This window comes from Podarcis raffonei, chromosome 10 (assembly GCF_027172205.1).
Source record: "Podarcis raffonei isolate rPodRaf1 chromosome 10, rPodRaf1.pri, whole genome shotgun sequence".
NCBI lineage: Eukaryota > Metazoa > Chordata > Lepidosauria > Squamata > Lacertidae > Podarcis > Podarcis raffonei.
In genome coordinates, this window is record NC_070611.1 from 17,374,226 (window position 1) to 17,394,480 (window position 20,255).

Genomic DNA, 20,255 nt, shown 5'->3' on the forward strand with positions numbered 1-20,255 from the left:
TTAAAATGTGACTGAATGAACATTTTTCTAGTAATCAAAACACATTAATTGCTCTTAAAACGATGCATTTAATTTCTCTCCATAATTTATGGATAATTGTCGATCTCTTCTTAATCAAGCCATAAACTTTACATAAGAAGGGATAAAAAAATACAGTTTTCACAGCATATCTTATTCCCATAATAGGCTCTCAACTTCAACTTCTACATTCTTGTAGTTCTTTCAGACTTTGAAGAGATACTTGCTTGAATTTTAGCTGCTACTCCAAGATTCCTGTCCCCCCCCCCATTTTTAATTTTTTATTGCCATGGACTACTATACAAACAAAGCAAACATAAATATAAACCAAGAAGTGTTATAGGCTAAAATTACCAACAAAGGAAATTATTATCCAGAGAAGGTAAGGTAGGTTCTAAATTTGAAACCCATTTGCAATACTATGGTTAGAATCAATTCATTTGCATAAGGAGATCTTTGAATCTTGAGTAAGAAAGAAAAACAAATCCAGTGGCAGCCGTATAACGAATATACCATATTTTCCCATTTATAACACACACGCTATTTTGGGGGACTCAAAATTAAGAAAATGGGGGGAGATTGCCCCCTTGTATAAGACTACCCCACCTTTAACATTATTTTTTAGTAAAAAAAAAACCTAGTCTTATACACGGAAAGGTAGGGTATCTTCTGTTTGTTTCGCATTTGCAATTAGCTATGCACCAGAACCCCACTGATGCAAATAAGCCTACAGTCTATCAGAGATAGAGATGTATACAATTATAAATTAATACATTACTATTCCAACTGACTTGTGTAAGAACTGTTTGTAGGAAGTTCAGGGCCTGTGGTTGCTCTGTGAAAACTGATTGAAAATCTTACAAATAGCAACTTAGTCCATTGTCGCCACCTTGCACAGACCTCAGATTTCACAACACAACAGAAACCACAAATTGTGTATGCAACAGCATGGCTATGTGAGAAAAAGAAATGTTTGCATCACCATAGTGAGTAGACACTGGGGTCTAGTGCAGAGTCTACACTAATCAGACCTAGAAGGTAGAAAGGGGGAACAGAATCATTATGCTGGGAACTGAAGGACATTTGAGCAGCAATGTTTGAGGCTATGGGACAGTACAGAGGAAAGGCTAATGAAGTTATTTATGGCCATTGAATAGTTTACCATGGATGAATTCTCACCTTTCTTTCCCCACAAGATTCTGAGGCTAGGGAAGATTGTTTTATTTTACCCACACATCTTTTACCCCACACTCTTGCAAAGAAAAAGCTGTAAGCAGGAAACACATTTGCAGTTTTTAATCCATACTATGGAAACACGAGAGGATCAGGATGGGAAGCCTTCACTTAACAAAACTGGCAAACAGTCCTTCCAACCATTAATCTCTGTTTAACTGTTCTCTCTCTCTCTCTCTCTCTCTCTCTCTCTCTCACACACACACACACACACACACTCACACTCACACACACACACACACACACACACACACAGGCAAACACACAAAAACCTGTCCCTGAAATGTGGTTTTTAAAACACTTTAATAATAATAATAATAATAATAATAATAATAATAATAATAATAATCTGCTTTAATTGATTTCCTCATATTAACTATTGATGAAGGCTCTCTTGACCTGTTTGCAAGTTATTCCGACAGCAAAGTTTGGGAAATTAGTATCAGAATTGTATAATAAAGTTGGGTAATTTGAGGAGTGATTGTCAGACAGCCACGTGCATTATTTGTGGTCAGTGAAGCAATTTGCAGTGCAAAGGAGCCTTTGACTCATCAGCCCCACTATTTTAGTGAAGAAAGAGGATATTAAGTTGCTCAGTCATGTGGATGCAAGATTTCGCATCACGTTTTCCTTGTTGCAAAAGATGAACGCCAATGACTGCACACAGGCAAGAAGGAAGGAATCATGATAAACTTCTGCTGTGTACATCTGAGTCTGAACTGGTTTCTACTGTTGATGTAGTTCAAGACAAACTGTTACAAAAACATGAAGCAAAGAAGAGCATATAAAATAATAGTTACAAAATCTGAAAATGATTTCCTCAAATCACCGTGACACTTACATTCTGTGGGATCTGTAACATCCTAGTACAGTGGTACCTCGGGTTAAGAATTTAATTTGTTCCAGAGGTCCGTTCTTAACCTGAAACTGTTCTTAACCTGAAGCACCACTTTAGCTAATGGGGCCTCCTGCTGCTGCTGTGCCACTGCTGCACAATTTCTGTTCTGAACCTGAAGCAAAGTTCTTAACCCGAGGTACTATTTCTGGGTTAGCGGAGTCTGTAACCTGAAGCGTATGTAATCTGAAATATATGTAACCTGAAGCGTACGTAACCCGAGGTACCACTGTATATGAAGAAAGATATAGCTTAATTCCTGAAACAACTTGGGAACATCAACAAGTTTCACTATCTTAGATGGTCAAGATGCTTTGGATGAAGTTCATCTAAGTTGTTGAGCAAGGTCTGCTTGCGCAATGGGACTCCCTTCCCCTTTCCCCCCCGAACCCTCCACCAACACCCATATCTGCTCTGAATGGTTGGGAGAACCCCCTGAACTGATTGCATGTCTATGCAGGGTGCTCATGCGGGGAGCAGGGGGAAAGTCCCATTGCACAAATAGACCTAGTCATTTCAAAAGAGCTCAGTCAGTAGAGCATGAGACTCTTAATCTCAAGGTCAAGGGTTCGAGCCCCACACTGGGCAAAAAAGATTCCTGCACCACAGGGCGTTGGGCTAGATGGCCGTTGCAGTGCCTTCCAACTGTACAATGCTGGGGTTCTATGTATTTTGCCCTGTGACTTCAGTATCCAAATACTGGGCAAACTCTTGCTAACTGTCCTGCATGAATATAAATCTGGAGGATTTAATAGTTTTGGGATTAGATGGAAACCCAAACTGCAAATTCCTTTCACGTTGTTTTGACTTGAATTCCAGTTTTGAAATAAGAGCAGAGTCGGGTGAAGGGTGACTGTACACAATCCCACTTTCTGTCATTTAGTGCTTTGTCAATGGAAAGCTTTTATACTATTTGAAATCCTCTGTTTGTTATTCAGTGTCCACTTCCACTCCCTCTTTATGTGGATACAAAAATGTTATCTATGGGCAGGATTGGTTACGTAAACCAAATTGGCCAGCACCTTAAACATGCACAGCAAAAGCAATCATTTCCCTTCAGCTATCCAGTCTGTAACTCCAGTGTGACTCAAAGCCTGGCATGCAGGATTTTAAGTACAGTGGTACCTCGGGTTACAGACGCTTCAGGTTACAGACACTTCAGGTTACAGACTCCGCTAACCCAGATATAGTACCTTGGGTTAAGAACTTTGCTTCAGGATGAGAACAGAAATTGTGCGGCGGCGGTGCGGCAGCAGCAGCAGCAGGAGGCCCCATTAGCTAAAGTGGTACCTCAGGTTAAGAACAGTTTCAGGTTAAGAACGGACCTCCAGAATGAATTAAGTTCTTAACCCGAGGTACCACTGTACTGCTTGGTTTCAGAGGAGAGTACTGCCACATATAACTTGATTTGGCCCTTAACTTGATTTGAGAACTAGAGAGGAAACGCGTAAAATATCTCAACCCGACTTCCCAAAATGCTAATTTTACCACAGCACATAAATGCCTGCTCGTGACAGATGGAGAGACAAGAATGATATGGGTAAGTTGACACAAAGGTTAACTCTTGTGATTTAGTTCCTCTCTCTCTCTCCCTCCCCCTCTCTCTCCACATCAGATTGCAACACATGTAGAGAAATCCTCTTGCCCAAAAGGAAAATGGAAAGCCGGGTACTTTGTGTATCTTTGTGGAAAAAGTAGCATATTTGAAAGCACTGAATGTGACTTGTGAGAAAAGTCAACAGTCACTTTACCTCTAAAAAGAAGGTCTGATACTGTTTCATACTGGCCACTAGCTCAGACTCAACATTTACACATTTTGACTGATAGCATCATGTTTCTCTAGGCAATGTAACAAGAGCTCTTGCATGGGAATTACAAGATTGCAAGTGGGAAAGAAAAACCGTGCATTCCTTCAGTCCATTACAGCGTAGACATAAAGCCAGTCATATTCTTTGCAAAAAGCTCTACAAAAATGCTGAGATGCCCCACTGCACTGGGCATTCTTTGTCAATAAGCCAAACAGGGTTCCTAACTGGCAGACATCAGCACCAAAGACCTGCCTCATTACTTCACCAACTCACTTCCCAACATGTTGCAGCAAGCAACACACTTTTGTATCCTGCAACGGTGAATGCAAGGCCTTTTTCTATGGGGCTGTCCACACAATCCTTTTCTTTGGACAGGGGAAACACACAACATGGGGCATATTAGAAATGGCCAAATGCACAAATGCACTTTACGTCACAGTGGGGAAAAGAGGCAGCAAGTGATTTCAACCGGCTCCACATTTCCGCAACACAATGAGGGGCCCCAAACGTTTATTTCAGTTGCTGGAATTTCTGCCGTTCCAGACTGAGATAGCAGTCACAAGAGACCAGGGCCCTGCGAGATCTGACATATTTTCGCAGGGCCTGCAGACAGGACTGTTCCACCAGGCCTTTGGCCAGGGTTCAGTCTGACTCATTTTCTCTTTGTATGAACAAGTACGAAGGAGGTTTCCCAGCCCGCTCACAGGTCCTTATAATATCACTGGAAATAGTTGGTCCTGGCGAATATTAACCACTTTCAATTTTAACCTGAGGATGGCCATTTGTCCAATCTAATCTTAATTTTAATTTATTTGAATTAATTTTGGGGTACATTTTAATTGTTTGTTTTTATGTATATTGTGCTTTATACGATGTTAGCTGCTCTGAGCCCAGCTCTGGCAGGGGAGGGCGGGATACAAATTATTATTATTATTATTATTATTATTATTATTATTATTATTAGCACATACAAAAACAACATGTCAAGGAGAAAGCTAGCCTAGGCCTTTTTACCAGACATGTCTAAAACAATTTACATGGCTGAACACTCAAGAAACACCATCTGCATGTTAATATGTTACAATACAGCAAGACCTTTTTCTGTGTGCTTATTCACTAACACCTAGTTTTCAAACACGATACATCTATGTAAGACTGTACTACCAGACATGCAACAGGGGCTCCACTGATGGAATGTCAGTCCGTTTTAACTCTCCATAATAGACTGGGAGGAGGCTAGCCTAACCTTTCCCTTTAAATGCTACTTTTCTGTATTAACATACATACACAAATATATAGCTGAACCACAATCGCCAGTGGTAAAGTTTTCCGCCTTAGCTGCTGTTTTGTACAACCTAGGCTTGGGAGTCTATCTGCACAAAAAAAGATGTTTGCAGAGAGCACCTCACTGGAAGAGACTCCCTGTTAACCATTTCTCCAAAATACACTGCTGTGAGGTACTAATACCTTTTCATGCACGCTTCCCCCCTCTGCTCTTCTTTTTCTCTTTTGTCCAATGAAAAGGAGAAGTAAAAGACAGAATGGCAAATTGAATTCCATTAACGCAGCTCTTTTTATTATGAAAATGAAGCAATAGGTACAAGACTTGACAAATGAGCATATTTGAAGAGTTTGCAGTAAGAAGCACCATGACATTTAACAGGCATCTCTGACATATGTTTATTTAAGGGTGTATGTGGGTGGAAAGAGTGGAAAGAGTGTAGTTCTTTCTGACTGTTTGAAATGATTTTAAAGTATCCATAATTCATAGCAATGACTATTCTATTGGTTCACCCCTCTGATCAGCAATTAGTTTTGTTTTTGTTTTTTTACTGTTGAGATACAGTGGTACCTCGGGTTACATACGCTTCAGGGTACATATGCTTCAGGATACAGACTCCGCTAACCCAGAAATAGTACCTCGGGTTAAGAACTTTGCTTCAGGATGAGAACAGAAATCATGTGGCGTTGGTGAGGTGGCAGCGGGAGGCCCCATTAGCTAAAGTGTTACCTCAGGTTAAGAACAGTTTCAGGTTAAGAACAGACCTCCAGAACAAATCAAGTTCTTAACCCGAGGTACCATTGTACTTGGATAGGGTGGGCAGACCTCCCCCACCATTCCCCAAAATGAGTAACTCACAAGTCTCCTGACCACAGCAGCCACCTTTCCATACATTTTTATTACATTCAGCAAACTCCCTAAGTTAGGTAGCCGAGTGAGGGGCAGGCAGACTGAGCCAGCTCTGTCCCTGAGAAAAACAAAGTCAGCCAGCTACTGATCTCTAGTCTAGACAGCATACATAGGAACAATACACAGCATTTCCATAAACTTTCAAAAACAGTGAAAGTACAGAGGGGGGAAAAATCCAAGAACACAGACAATATATGGCAGGAATATGGAACTATATACCATGTGTCTGTTTAGAAACCACATTCCAAACTCTGTTTCTTTGGAATAAGCCTTCTAAAGCTGGCACATTTTTCCCTACACAGATCATAAGCCACGTGATCTACCCAAGGGATTATATTAACTACAGATGTTTTTGTGTAATAAAATAATCCATTCGGCTACAGTATTTTGACACCAAATAGTGCTCAAGCTAAACTACCCTTGTCTAATAGCTATATGCACATAATTCACTAAGTCAGCTCATTCCCAGGGTTTCCATTTCTCTAATATAAGACTGAGTGACTTTGAAGCTATCAGAAACATGTCACAAGGTAAGGACAATAGGACTACAATTTAAATGTCAGTTGTACTGACAAGCTTTGGGCATTTCAAGAATTTAGAATTGATTCTTCTCCCTTTAGGAACCAGCTGTCTTGGCAATTCACTGTTCTTCAGTGCAAATAAGATTTGCATTTTATACCTGGATCCACCCCTCTCTCTGTCACACACATATACATACACAATACCTCCAAGTTTATCCTGATTCCTGGCATTTTCTTTCCAAGACGGATTATTTATAGCAAAACTTAAAAGCTTTGAACACAAGCACAAATGTTTTAATCCTGCCTTGTCTTCTCTGGAATATCTGGCCCAAATATCCACACACTGGCTGTTTTGTTCAAATCAACCTCCCTCGTATGAAAATAAATTCCTGTGGTTTCACCATTACTGGAAACCAGTCAGCCTGATGTACAATTGAGGGATCATCAAAATACACATGAAGGATCAAGAATGCTCTCTGAGAGGACAATGAAACAAGTAGAACAAGTTACTGACACTAAGCAAGGAAGACATTAAATTCCTGCACAGGTCTGCCTGCTCCTTGCAACTTGACAATTAAAGTGGATGCGTTGCAGCTTCATTTTCTTTAAACACCCTTTTATGCATGTTACATGTCAGTATAATACCTTTTACTGTCAGAAGCCATATGAATTAATCGTTGCCATTTTGCAATGAATTAGTTCTGCGGTTGTCAGAAGTTAAAATCTTGGGTGTCCCTTATGTAAGAATTAAAACAATTTCCCATACAGCTCAACTGCTCTTTGGAGTTTCACCTGCCAGAGAAACACGTCAAGCTGTTTACCTTTTGCAGAAAGTCTCCCAAAGCCCAAATGTGGACAGAAACTCAAGGTGATTTGGCATTTGTAGCATCTTGAGTCATGTGGGTCCCTCTGGCCAGGCCGCTGCCATTGGAGTAGAAGGTATTTACAGTGATACTTTGGTTTAAGAACAGCCCTGCTTACGAACGATTCAGTTTACGAACTTCACAAAGTAGTGTCCCGGTTTGCGAACTTTACCTTGGTCTAAGAGCGGAATCTGAATGGTGGAAGGGCACTGGTGGTGGGAAACCTCATTATGGAAAGCGTGCCTCAGTTTAAGAACTGTTTCAGTTTAAGAATGGACTTCCAGAACGGATTAAGTTTGTAAACCGAGGTACCACTGAATTTTCCTCTGCTGCAAAGTAGCTCCAGCCATGGACCAAAGTTATCAGCTTATCAGTTCTTGTTGATAAGAACTGTTTCATATGCCATGTTCTCTGAAGGCATCAGCAATCCCACGAGGAGTTTCCAACTACCTGTGTTCAGCAGAAGGGCATGTATTCATTATGTGAAGCCCTTGACTCACACGGTGAGTTATACTAAAATCAGGCATAGGCAAACTCGGCCCTCCAGATGTTTTGGGACTACAACTCCCATCATCCCTAGCTAACAGGACCAGTGATCAGGGATGATGGGAATTGTAGTCTCAAAACATCTGGAGGGCCTATGCCTGTACTAAATTATATACCAGTAGGGACACACAATAGACATGCTGGTCTACTGAGCAATGTATAAAACAGCTATTTTGTGTGCCAGCCATGCACAAAAGTAATCAGGAATACTAGGATTTCCAAGCATGCAGATATATACTTTTGATAATAGCAAGTACTCTTGCTCCAGCACATGTAAGCTGATGCTTCTGCCACTACAGCTAGACTACAGCTTTAGAATTCAGGGTTTTTGAGCTTGAGGTTCCCAATTCAGCCTAGTTGCATGCATCAGGATGATGGGAGCTGAAGTCCAACAACTCTCTCTCTCTCTCTCTCTCTCTCTCTCTCTCTCTCTCACACACACACACACACACACACACACATCATTTAGCATTTTTCTCAGGACAATTTATAAAAGAGTAAAATCAACCGTTCAAGTACAGTTAAACACAGCAGAACAATACAAATGGTATCAATAGTAGGATTAAGACCAATTCAAGTTTTGTTTTGTTTTTTAATCATCTTTGCCCAACACGGAAAGATGAGAATGGGTGCCATGGAGGAGAGAATTTGATAGGCCATACTACAACAACAAAGCTGTGTCATAATGGCTCGGACCAAAGATTAGAGAAGGACAAACTTGCCCGACTTGCCAAACACATGCATACTTAAATGAATGGCAAGTCCAAGTTTGAGGCAAAGAATATCATACTTGGTTGGTGGCAATATAGGTACAGTGGTACCTCAGGTTAAGAACTTAATTCATTCTGGAGGTCTGTTCTTAACCTGAAACTGTTCTTAACCTGAGATACCACTTTAGCTAATGGGGCCTCCCACTGCCGCCGCGCCACCAGAGCACGATTTCTGTTCTCATCCTGAAGCAAAGTTCTTAACCTGAGGTACTATTTCTGGGTTAGCAGAGTCTGTAACCTGAAGCGTCTGTAACCTGAAGTGTATGTAACCCGAGGTATCGCTGTATTTGCAGGGTCTTTTGTTCCTCTCTCTTAGCAGTACAAGGGCATCTTACTAATGGATGGATTTCTAAAGAAGCAGCTACATTCTCTCTCTTTTTTTAAAAAGTATCAGATTTAGAAATAATATTCCTGATTCATGAGTAAGAAGGCACAGATGTATTAATCTTTACTCATGCAATGGCTCTTTCCAACTAGAATGGCATGCTATGTCACTGCCTAACAAACCTTCTAAAATGTTTATCTTGTGCATTAAATTCCATTGCAAAAGAAACTGTTACTCTTCAAAACAGTCTTCCTTCCAGATAAGGGGTAGGAGGATAAAACAATTTCTGCTTATAGTGGCCGTGTACCTCTCACTGGGGAGCTTTTTCCTCTTGTATTAACCATGTAAGATATAAACTTGCATATGGAGAGTAAAACCTTGCCCAAGGATTTTTTTCTCACATGCATAAACTTTCCAAATCTCCACATCACACGAGAGTGATGAGTGATCTAACAAGAATGTCGGCCTTGGACAAGGGAGACCTTGGTTTCAAACCATGCCCAGCCGATGAGGATCATTTGAGCCAGTCACACACACACAGAGAGACTAACCTATCTCAGATGGCTGTTATGATAACAAAATGGGAGATTCTGTACACTATGCTGAGATCTTTGTGAGAAGTACAACCCATTTTAAAAACAATGTGCATACTCTACAGTCTCACACTTGGCTTAAGTCAATTTTGTGCATGAGTATTTCCCTGACGCTCACGGATTTTGCATCCTGGTGGAGAACTTTTTTTCCTTTTTTGAAAAAAGATTTTCTGATCTTAATATGCAAGCACAAAAACCGAGGCATGACACTTAAGTATTTCCTAAATGTTGAAGAGCAATGAAGATTTAGCCTTTAAATTATCATGACTTCATACCAACTCCAGAACTTTGAAAAAGGAAAACCTCTTAACTTTGAAAACCTGGGTATTATTAAATGCCAGACTCTTGAGTGCCTAACTCCAGCTGTCTAGCAAGCTCAGACGGTGAACAGAAGAGTTCTCACATTTTCTAACATGCCAGGAATATTTTCCTAAACATGTAAAAAGCACACAAATCTTAACAGTTAAAAGATGTATGGCTTAACTGGAGATCAGGAGAAACTTAGAATTTCCTGTGCTGGTTAATTCCACAAGTCTTTTAAAAGAAGTTAATATTTGTGAACTGCATAAAAACAAGCACAGAAACTAAAATTTCCCCCTTGGAAACTTCAGTTACATGCAAATATAAAATGGAATTTAAATTTAACTGCAGATTATGTAGAAAGCATCTTAAGAAATGTCAGCCTAATTTAGAAGCAATTTTCAACAAACACTCTGAAATTCAACCTAATTTCATATCCATTAGCGAGGCCCCATAGAACCCAGTGTTTATGCGTCGTGTTGCATATAAATCAGGGAGACCATACTCCCAACATCATCCTGTACAATAATCGCCAACAAGCATCTTAAGACTTAGCTACTCTTGCATGGCCAACTTCACAGGTAAGAACACTAAGCCAAGCCATAACTTAGCATGAACAAGCACATCCCAGAGAAAAGGGAAAGGAGCCTTACTTCTCCCAGGGTCCTACTGCTGTTGCCTTGCTGTAAGCTAAGCCATGCTTTAGCTAATAGATTATCTCCCCAGACAAACTACCGTATTTTTCGCTCTATAACACGCACCCGACCATAACACGCACATAGTTTTTAGAGAAAGAAAACAAGAAAAAAAATATTCTAAATGAAACAGTGGATGTATGATTTTTGTGGTTCATGCTGTGGCCACAGACATGTGATCTGACGGTGAGTTTGGGGTAGCCCAATGCAAAAATCCTGAGGATCCATGTGGATCTGTGCTTTGTAACCACGTTTTAAGTGGGGAGGGAAGGAAAATCACTCAAGGAACAAGGAACACGCGTGGGGTGGGTAGAGAAGGATGCTGTTAATAATGCAGAAGAGGGGTATAAGAGGAGAAGGCTCCTCTCCTTTCCCGCTTTGCTCCTTTAAAGCAAGCAGGCTCTCTGTCCCTCTCTCCTCCCCACTCAGCGGCTCTTCTCCCGCTTTGCTGTTTCAAAGCAAGCCACGGAGGAGGGAAGGAAGGGGAACCATGGATCCTCTGCTCACGACTGCAGCAGATCCCCCCGCCATCCGCAGGCATTCGCTCCATAACACGCACAGACATTTCCCCTTACTTTCTAGGAGGAAAAAAGTGAGTGTTATGGTGCAAAAAATACGGTACTTGGGTAGGCCACTGAACAAACCCTGGGTACAGTTTATGGTTTGTTTAGAGCAAAGCAAATGATGAGCCTGGGTTCGGAAGCAGGGCTGAGCAAAGCAATGGCTTGGCTTCTAGCAGCATGCAGGCAGCAGGCCTGGAGCAGAAACAAAAATATTCTCTCCAGAAGCCCACATTTGCTTGGTTGGGCTGAACCATTGTTTGGTGCAGACTGGCCTGTTGTGATGCATATGCTACCCTAGTGTCACCATGTTCCTTCCTTTCTAGTCTACTGTAGACCAGGGTTCAAAATTAGCAGGGCACCAGGCGCATTTTGCGCCTAAGGATTCTACATTTGAGAGCACCTGAAAAAGTCTAGGTGCCATTTTTCATGCCTGGCTGACGTTAAAGGATTACTAAAAAGCAGATTACTAAAAATCACCTTGCCAACAAAGGTCTGTATAGTTAAAGCTATGGTTTTCCCAGTAGTGATGTATGGAAGTGAGAGCTGGACCATAAAGAAGGCTGATTGCCAAATAATTGATGCTTTTGAATTATGGTGCTGGAGGAGACTCTTGAGAGTCCCATGGACTGCAAGAAGATCAAACCTATCCATTCTGAAGGAAATCAGCCCTGAGTGCTCACTGGAAGGACAGATCCTGAAGCTGAGGCTCCAATACTTTGCCCAACTCATGAGAAGAAAGACTCCCTGGAAAAGACCCTGATGTTGGGAAAGACTGAGGGCACAAGGAGAAGGGGACAACACAGGACAAGATGGTTGGACAGTGTTCTCGAAGCTACCAGCATGAGTTTGACCGAATTGCGGGAGGCAGTGGAAGACAGGAGTGCCTGGCATGCTCTGGTCCATTGGGTCACGAAGAGTCGGACACGACTAAACAACTAAACAGCAAAAATGTGGCTTTGAAGCCTTGGAGTATATGTTAAGGATGGGCAATGTGTTAAGGAGTTTAACAATAAAGATTAGAGCGTTTGGAAAACTGAAGTATGGTACCAATATGTTTATTGTCAACACCAAATTAAACATGCATTAACAATTTCTGCCAAAAATGTGATATTAACAATGTGTCACTTATGTGAATTGCCTATTAATTCATGCTTATCAAAAGAATAAATAAAAAGTGTTGCCGACACACACACAGACACACACCGCAATCCATGATGACTAGACATTTTGCTTTGGCGCCCAGAACCCAGGTCCCAGACCCCTTTGGCTCCTAGCTTTTCTATCCCAGTTTTGTAACTGACTGTAAGACTACTGTGAGTCAGCATGGTATAATGATTGGAGTGTTGGACTAGGACCTGGGAGATCAGGGTCCAAATCCCCACTCAGCCATGAAGTTCACAGGGTGACCTTGGACCAGTCACTGCCTCTCAGCCTAACCTACTGCGCAGGGTTGTACGGGGAATTAAATGAGGAAGGGGAGAACCATATATGCTACCTTGAGTACCTTGGAGAAAAAAGGTGGAAAATCAATGCAACCAATGAATAAATACAGTGGTAGCTTGGGTTACAAGGGACGTGGGTGGCGCTATGGGTTAAACCACAGAGCCTAGGACTTGCTGATCAGAAGGTTGGCGGTTCGAATCCCCGCAGCGGGATGAGCTCCCATTTCTCGGTCCCTGCTCCTGCCAACCTAGCAGTTCGAAAGCACATCAAAGTGCAAGTAGATAAATAGGTACTGCTCCAGCGGGAAGGTAAACGACGTTTCCGTGCACTGCTCTGGTTCGACAGAAGTGGCTTAGTCATGCTGGCCACATGACCCAGAAGCTGTACGCCGGCTCCCTCGGCCAATAAAGCGAGATGAGCACCGCAACCCCATAATAGGTCATGACTGGACCTAATGGTCAGGGGTCCCTTTACCTTTACCTTAGCTTGGGTTACAGATGCTTCAGGTTACAGACGCTTCAGGTTACAGACTCCGCTAACCCAGAAATAGTACCTCGGGTTAAGAACTTTGCTTCAGGATGAGAACAGAAATTCCATGGTGGCAGCGTGGCAGCAGCGGGAGGCCCCATTAGCTAAAGTGGTACTCAGGTTAAGAACAGTTTCAGATTAAGATCAGACCTCCAGAATGAATTAAGTTCTTAACCCGAGGTACCACTGTAGTGAGGAATTGCAGTAGCTTATAAGAAGCAGGTGAGCAGTCGTTCATGCCTGGTAAAGGATGGAACAAGGCTTTCTTTGGCATCCATGCTGAAAACTGGCTATTTAAAACCCAGTGCTATCCCCCCTCTGTTTGACTGGGCCTTTTTCCTGTATCTCCACCATATGAATTAGAACTTAAAATCATCAGTACTGTTATTAAGCATTCAATGGTATAGACAACGGTGATAAATGCACAGTCACAGCAGTCATGACTTTCGGTGCCTGGTGGTATCAAATTAATTTAGACCACTTTTCAAAAATTGTCACTTTAATTTTACATTGTCTTAAAATGTTTGCAATGATTTGTGTTCTCGTGGTCTGCTGTGACACTGCGGCACAAGAGTCTTTTCAGCAGGGAAGGTGTGAAAGAAAGCGTGACATTTTTTTAAAAAAGCGAGTCCCCTCCCACTCTTCCCACGCCTTCATTTTTATCAGATTACAAAATGAAAATGAAAATTATAGAGGAAACGTCAAGAAATTTAAGCTAAGCGTTTTGGGAAAGAACAGGTATTGCAAAAGCTGAAGGAAGGAGTATTGTGAATCATTATTTTTAATGAATGGGTTGGAAATATTTGGACTGGATTTACATATTTACAGTCAATCTCTGTCGCTGCACATGCTGGCAAAAAAGCTATTCCAGGATGGATTCAGCTTCAGTCTACTTTTACAGATCCCTGAAATAGGTTCGACATTGCAGCAATAGATGTAAATGCATTTTTAGATGCCTGGTGCCCCAGCGAGTCCCCCAACCCCTTACCATGCAGCTCTAGCTAGGATTCCTCTGTGCTATCGCTTGCACCTTCTCATTACAGCAGCTCCATGTGGATATAAATAAGTTCTCCTTCCTTCGTTGCCTTCTCTTTCGTTTTTTCCCAGTGGTTATTCCTGTGATTGCTGGGCAGAGAAAGGCCTTGGACCCAATCTCTTTTCCTCCTCCTCGATGCACGGAGAAGAAACTACTTGCAGAATCTTTGCTCATTTAACTAAGGTATAAGTCCCAATGACAAACCTAGACAGCATCTTAAAAAGCAGAGACATCACCTTGCCAACAAAGGTCCGTATAGTTAAAGCTATGGTTTTCCCAGTAGTGATGTATGGAAGCGAGAGCTGGACCATAAAGAAGGCTGATCGCCAAAGAATGGATGCTTTTGAATTATAGTGCTGGAGGAGACTCTTGAGAGTCCCAGGGACTGCAAGAAGATCAAACCTTTCCATTCTGAAGGAAATCAGCCCTGAGTGCTCACTGGAAGGACAGATCATGAAGCTGAGGCTCCAATACTTTGGCCACCTCATGAGAAGAGAAAACTCCCTGGAAAAAACACTGATGTTAGGAAAGATGGAGGGCACAAGGAGAAGGGAACGATAGAGGACGAGATGGTTGGACAGTGTTCTCGAAGCTACCAGCATGAGTTTGACCAAACTGCAGGAGGCAGTGGAAGACAGGAGTGTCTGGCATGCTCTGGTCCATGGGGTCACGAAGAGTCGGACACAACTAAACAACAACAACGTAAGTCCCAATGCGCCAGTCCTCCTGCCTCCTTCCCAAAAGCCTAGCTATCACTTTCCGAGCTTTGGAAAGGAGGTGGGAGGGTTCTAGGCTCCTGCCAGAGCCTGGTGCTTCGTTCCCAAAGCCTGGCGCTGCTTAATGGGCTTTGGGAAGGCAGCATGGGGGCTGGGAGGCGGGCTCAAGTTTGGGCCTTGCTCCTTCCCTGCCCCACTGCACAACAAAGTAGCGTGTGGCCCACCGGTTCCATATCAAAGTACTCTCATGGCCCACTTGGCATGAAAAGTTGGACCATGCTGCTCTAAACCATGGTTTGAAAATACTGCAAATTATTGTTATGCAAACCAGGGAAGGGACAAGGAATTGGTAGGCAAGAGACAATGGGCCTTTATGGTTTGGAGATTTTCTAACATGATGCCTGATGGGACATAACATATTACTTATATGCCCTTAACCTTGAGAAATTCATTTTGTTTTGTAACCCAATTACTACGTGCTGCCTGTCTCTCTTACCTTGCTGCTTCCACCTCACCATTCTCTTGTGCTGTTCATCTAATATAATTTTATCAGCCAGTTACAATGCCATGTAATGGCAATAAAATTTGATAGAGCAAACTGTCCTAATTCAATTGAAAAGTATAATATGTTATTGCTTTAACTTTGTATGAAGCATAGTAAAAAAGAAGAAAGAAATATGAATTGTTCCTTTTATAGCAGATGTACTCCCACAAACTCACTTTGTCAGATATAAAAGGCATATCATAAAAAAAGATGATTTGGTTCGGGGTGCACTGCAGGCAAAGTTTGCACACAATCACATACAGGTACGTCCGATTTATGAAATCCTACCCAAACTTTTTAATGGGCAAAATATCATGCAAAACAAGGATTTGTGCATGGAAAACTTAAATCACTTGTTAGCATATACGAACATTGTTTTTCAGCAATATCAAAGCAGATGTTACTTCCTTCTGAAAGTGAATTTGGGGGCACCTGAGCAAGAACCTTATGTAAACTTACCTGAAACTAAGCCTCACTTACCAGAGTGGGACTTATTTCTGATTAAACTAGTATTTAGTTAAGGATAATCCTATACAGTGGTACCTCAGGTTACATACGCTTCAGGTTACAGACACTTCATGTTACAGACTCTGCTAACTCAGAAATAGTACCTCGGGTTAAGAACTTTGCGTCAGGATGAGAACAGAAATCGTGTTCTGGTGGCACGGCGGCAGCAGGAGGCCCCATTAGCTAAAGTGGTGCTTCAGGTTAAGAACAGCTTCAGGTTAAGAACGGACCTCCGGAACGAATTAAGTACTTAACCCGAGGTACCACTGTACATTTTAGTAAACACACGGTAATGAAGGCAGATTGCAAGTTGGGTATTGAAGGTGGCACCCAAAATCCAAAACAGAAAGACCTATTCAAGCATCCTGGCTTCTCTTCTATAGGTGCTTTAGTAGGGACACGGGTGGCGCTGTGGTCTAAACCACTGAGCCTCTTGGGCTTGCCAATCAGAAGGTCGGTGGTTTGAATCCCCACGACGGGGTGAGCTCCCATTGCTCTGCCCCAGCTCCTGCCAACCTAGCAGTTCAAAAGCATACCAGCACAAGCAGATAAATAGGTACCGCTGTGGCGGGAAGGTAAACGGCGTTTCCATGCTTTCTGGTTTCCGTCACGGTGTTCCGTTGTGCCAGAAGCGGTTTAGTCATACTGGCCATATGACCCGGAAAGCTGTCTGTGGACAAATGCCGGCTCCCTTGGCTTGAAAGTGAGATGAGCACCAGAACCCTATAGTTGCCTTTGACTGGACTTAACCATCCAGGGGTCATTTACCTTTTACCTTTACCTATAAGTGCTTTGGGGACGCGGGTGGCGCTGTGGGTTAAACCGTAGAGCCTAGGACCTGCCAATCAGAAGGTTGGCGGTTGGAATCCCCATGACGGGTTGAGCTCCCGTTGCTCGGTCCCAGCTCCTGCCAGCCAACCTAGCAGTTCGAAAGCACGTCAAAGTGCAAGTAGATAAATAGGTACCGCTCCGGCGGGAAGGTAAATGGCGTTTCTGTGCACTGCTCTGGTTCACCAGAAGCGGCTTAGTCATGCTGGCCACATGACCCGGAAGCTGTACGCCGGCTCCCTCGGCCAATAAAGCGAGATGAGCGCTGCAACCCCAGAGTCGGCCACGACTGGACCTACTGGTCAGGGGTACCTTTACCTTTATAGGTGCTTTAGTTATCTACACTTTGGTGCATGTTGAATGTTTTTCATCGTACTCCTTGGAATTACTAACACCACTACAATGTTCCAACCACAATAGGCCACTGTGAGTGTTTCTATGAATTTGTTGCATTCAGCAAAAATTTATTGAAGCGTGCTGCATCATTTATCAATAAAGTAGAAATGCTGCTACAAATGTTTTAAGTTAGTGTGAAGAAGTATTTATATATAATTTTTTTAACACAAAACTTACTTCAATCCTCATTCACCCTGCATGGTAACTTTTATTTCTCTGGATTTCTACAAGGATTTTCATTTATTTTCACCACTGGTGGCAAAATGATGATTAAGGCTAAGTGAAATTTAACACTCCACAGCTATTCCGCACAGCAAAAGATTTCTTTTAAAAAATCATTACAACCCACAGAGTTCAGAAAACTGAATCTTCAGCAAAAGCTTGCAGGTTTTTTTTGTTGCTGATGCAGGGAATGGAAAGAAAATAGATTTAACAGGTTACGCTATTACAACCAGTTGTTATCCTCATATAGAACAATGCATACTACTTATTAGAAACATCTGCTTTGGAGTACCTAGTTAAAAGTAAACAGAATTATCAGATAAAGTAATTAGGAGTGAATAGCATGAGAAAGCTTCCTTCCAATAGTGGTTTTGTGTTCCTATATTACTAATGCTTTGGTGAAGCAGCAGAACAAGGCAGGTTTTTAAACATCTACATGAATATTCAGTGATCTTAATTATCTATTCAACAAGGCAAAAAGTGCGACAAGCATCCACTCATTAAATCTAGAAGAGTCATTCCCTCGAAAGCAATTAAAAATGACGGAATGGTAAACTCTTCAATTAACTGCACTCCTGTCATGCAAGCTCATTGATAAAAGGCTGCAGTCTTTGTAGAGTTGGACACACACAAGCTCCAGTTAGGCCACTGTCTTCAGGACCGTGAACCAGAAGAAAGCATCTCACACAAGTCCACAAAAGTTGCGAGCCCCTCTTCATTGTAACTAATGTGTTGTGTGTTTGTGACTTGAAGGAAAAAACACCAGCCTCTACAATTTAGGAAAAAAAGCCTTCCCTTTCACCTAAAGATAGACCTTTGCTCCAATAGATAGGCAAACAGCACCCTTGCCTATAGGTAATTATTACTCACATATTTACAAGTTTGCCTAAAGCTATGAAACAAAACAATGGTAAAAGTGTTGAACTATAAAGAGGACACCCTAGAATCCAGTTACAGGTATGTAGAAGTATTGGTCTGCCATAGTCAAAACAAAATTTAAAAAATCCTTCCAGTAGCACCTTAGAGACCAACTAAGTTTGTTACTGGCATGAGCTTTCGTCTGCATGCACACCCTAGAATCCAGTTTTAAGTCTGCTGAAGCTTCCTTTCAGTAATACACTCCTTAAAGCAGAGAGGTCTATTACAGGAGCCTGCCTAATACGTGTATTTTAAAGAGGGTAAGTTCTATTTGCTTCTTTTGAACGTGTTTCAATGCCACCATGAATGTGATAAAGCAGAATGGACCGAGCAATATTTATTTAGGGTATTTTCTGAGAATTGCCACTGTATAGTTATAAAACAGCCCCTTTTCCTAAATAGAGTGCAGTGGTGCCTCGGAAATCGAACAGAATCCATTCCGGAAGTCCAAAACGTTCAACTTCCAAAGCACGACTTCTGATTGGCTGCAGGAAGCTCCACCAGACGTTTGACTTCAGAAAGAATGGTCGCAAACTGGAACACTCACTTCCGGTTTTCGATCATTCAGGACCCAAAACGTTCGACTCCCAAGGCATTTAGGAGCCGAGGTATGACTGTAGCTGTAAAGTATATAATATAATATTGTACAGGATGGAAGAGTCAGACTTAGTAAGCCATGCTGAGATACAGGTTTTCTTCTGACAAAGCTGTAAAGTGGTTCATTCCATTTCCACACCAATGCGGAAACAAGAACATCTCCAAGCATTTATCCAATGTGACTTCTCCGCCTTTGTTAGAAAGAATACATTGTACGGTACTGGAATTCTGGCTATACCTTATGAATTATGTTAACAGGAGGGGAAATCACGAAATGCTACTCCAGCAGGGATGGTCAACGTCTCTAAACCTAGAAGATGCCAACCAAAATTTACTTGGACCTACCCCATTTTCCCTTACTCAGCTTCCACAGCCATTTTACCCCCCTCCTTCTTCCAACTCTACTGTGGCTCCTCAAAAGAAATGCTTATAGATGGGGCAACTCCCTTTTGGACGAGAGAAGGTCCAAATATGTAGGTTGGGAGATCGACATTACCTAATCATCCTTCCCTGTATGAAGGGGTGTTTGGGGTTGCAGCAAAAGGCCTCCAAGATTTAATCACTGTCACAATAGACCACAACAATGTACAGCGGTACCTTGGGTTAAGTACTTAATTCGTTCCGGAGGTCCGTACTTAACCTGAAACTGTTCTTAAGCTGAAGCACCACTTTAGCTAATGGGGCCTCCTGCTGCTGCCGCGCTGCTGGAGCACGATTTCTGTTCTCATCCTGAAGCAAAGTTCTTAACCTGAAGCACTATTTCTGGGTTAGCGGAGTCTGTAACCTGAAGCATATGTAACCCGAGGTACCACTGTACCCAAGTTTAAGATGATCCAATTCTGCTCATTCCAAATCAATCTGAAATTTAAGGACTATTCCAGGCAAGCCTATTCCGAACTGAACCTTGGAAAGTTCACTCATTAAGAAACACACACAAAGAATATAATTTCTGCATGCATGTCTGAAGCTGTGGCTTTTCCTAGCAACAGAAACGCTCCCGTGCACATATACAACATTTGAAAAGGCTGATTCTATTGTGGCTGTGTAGCAAGGAAATAAAAGATGTGAATGGCTTAAAGCCATTCAAAAATGGCTCTATGCATCTCTATTTTGGAATTGAATAACATCTAGTGAACTGACAACGCAAATATTATATTATTATATGTTCAGTAGTGACCCTCAGTCATAAAAGCCAATGC

The 20,255-nt window shown here is 42.0% G+C and overlaps 1 protein-coding gene across 4 annotated transcripts in view; it reads right to left on the reverse strand.

The window, feature by feature from the left end:
• Positions 1-20,255, reverse strand: part of PLXNB2 (plexin B2) — a 349,645-nt gene that overhangs the window by 193,584 nt on the left and 135,806 nt on the right. The window lies entirely within an intron of this gene.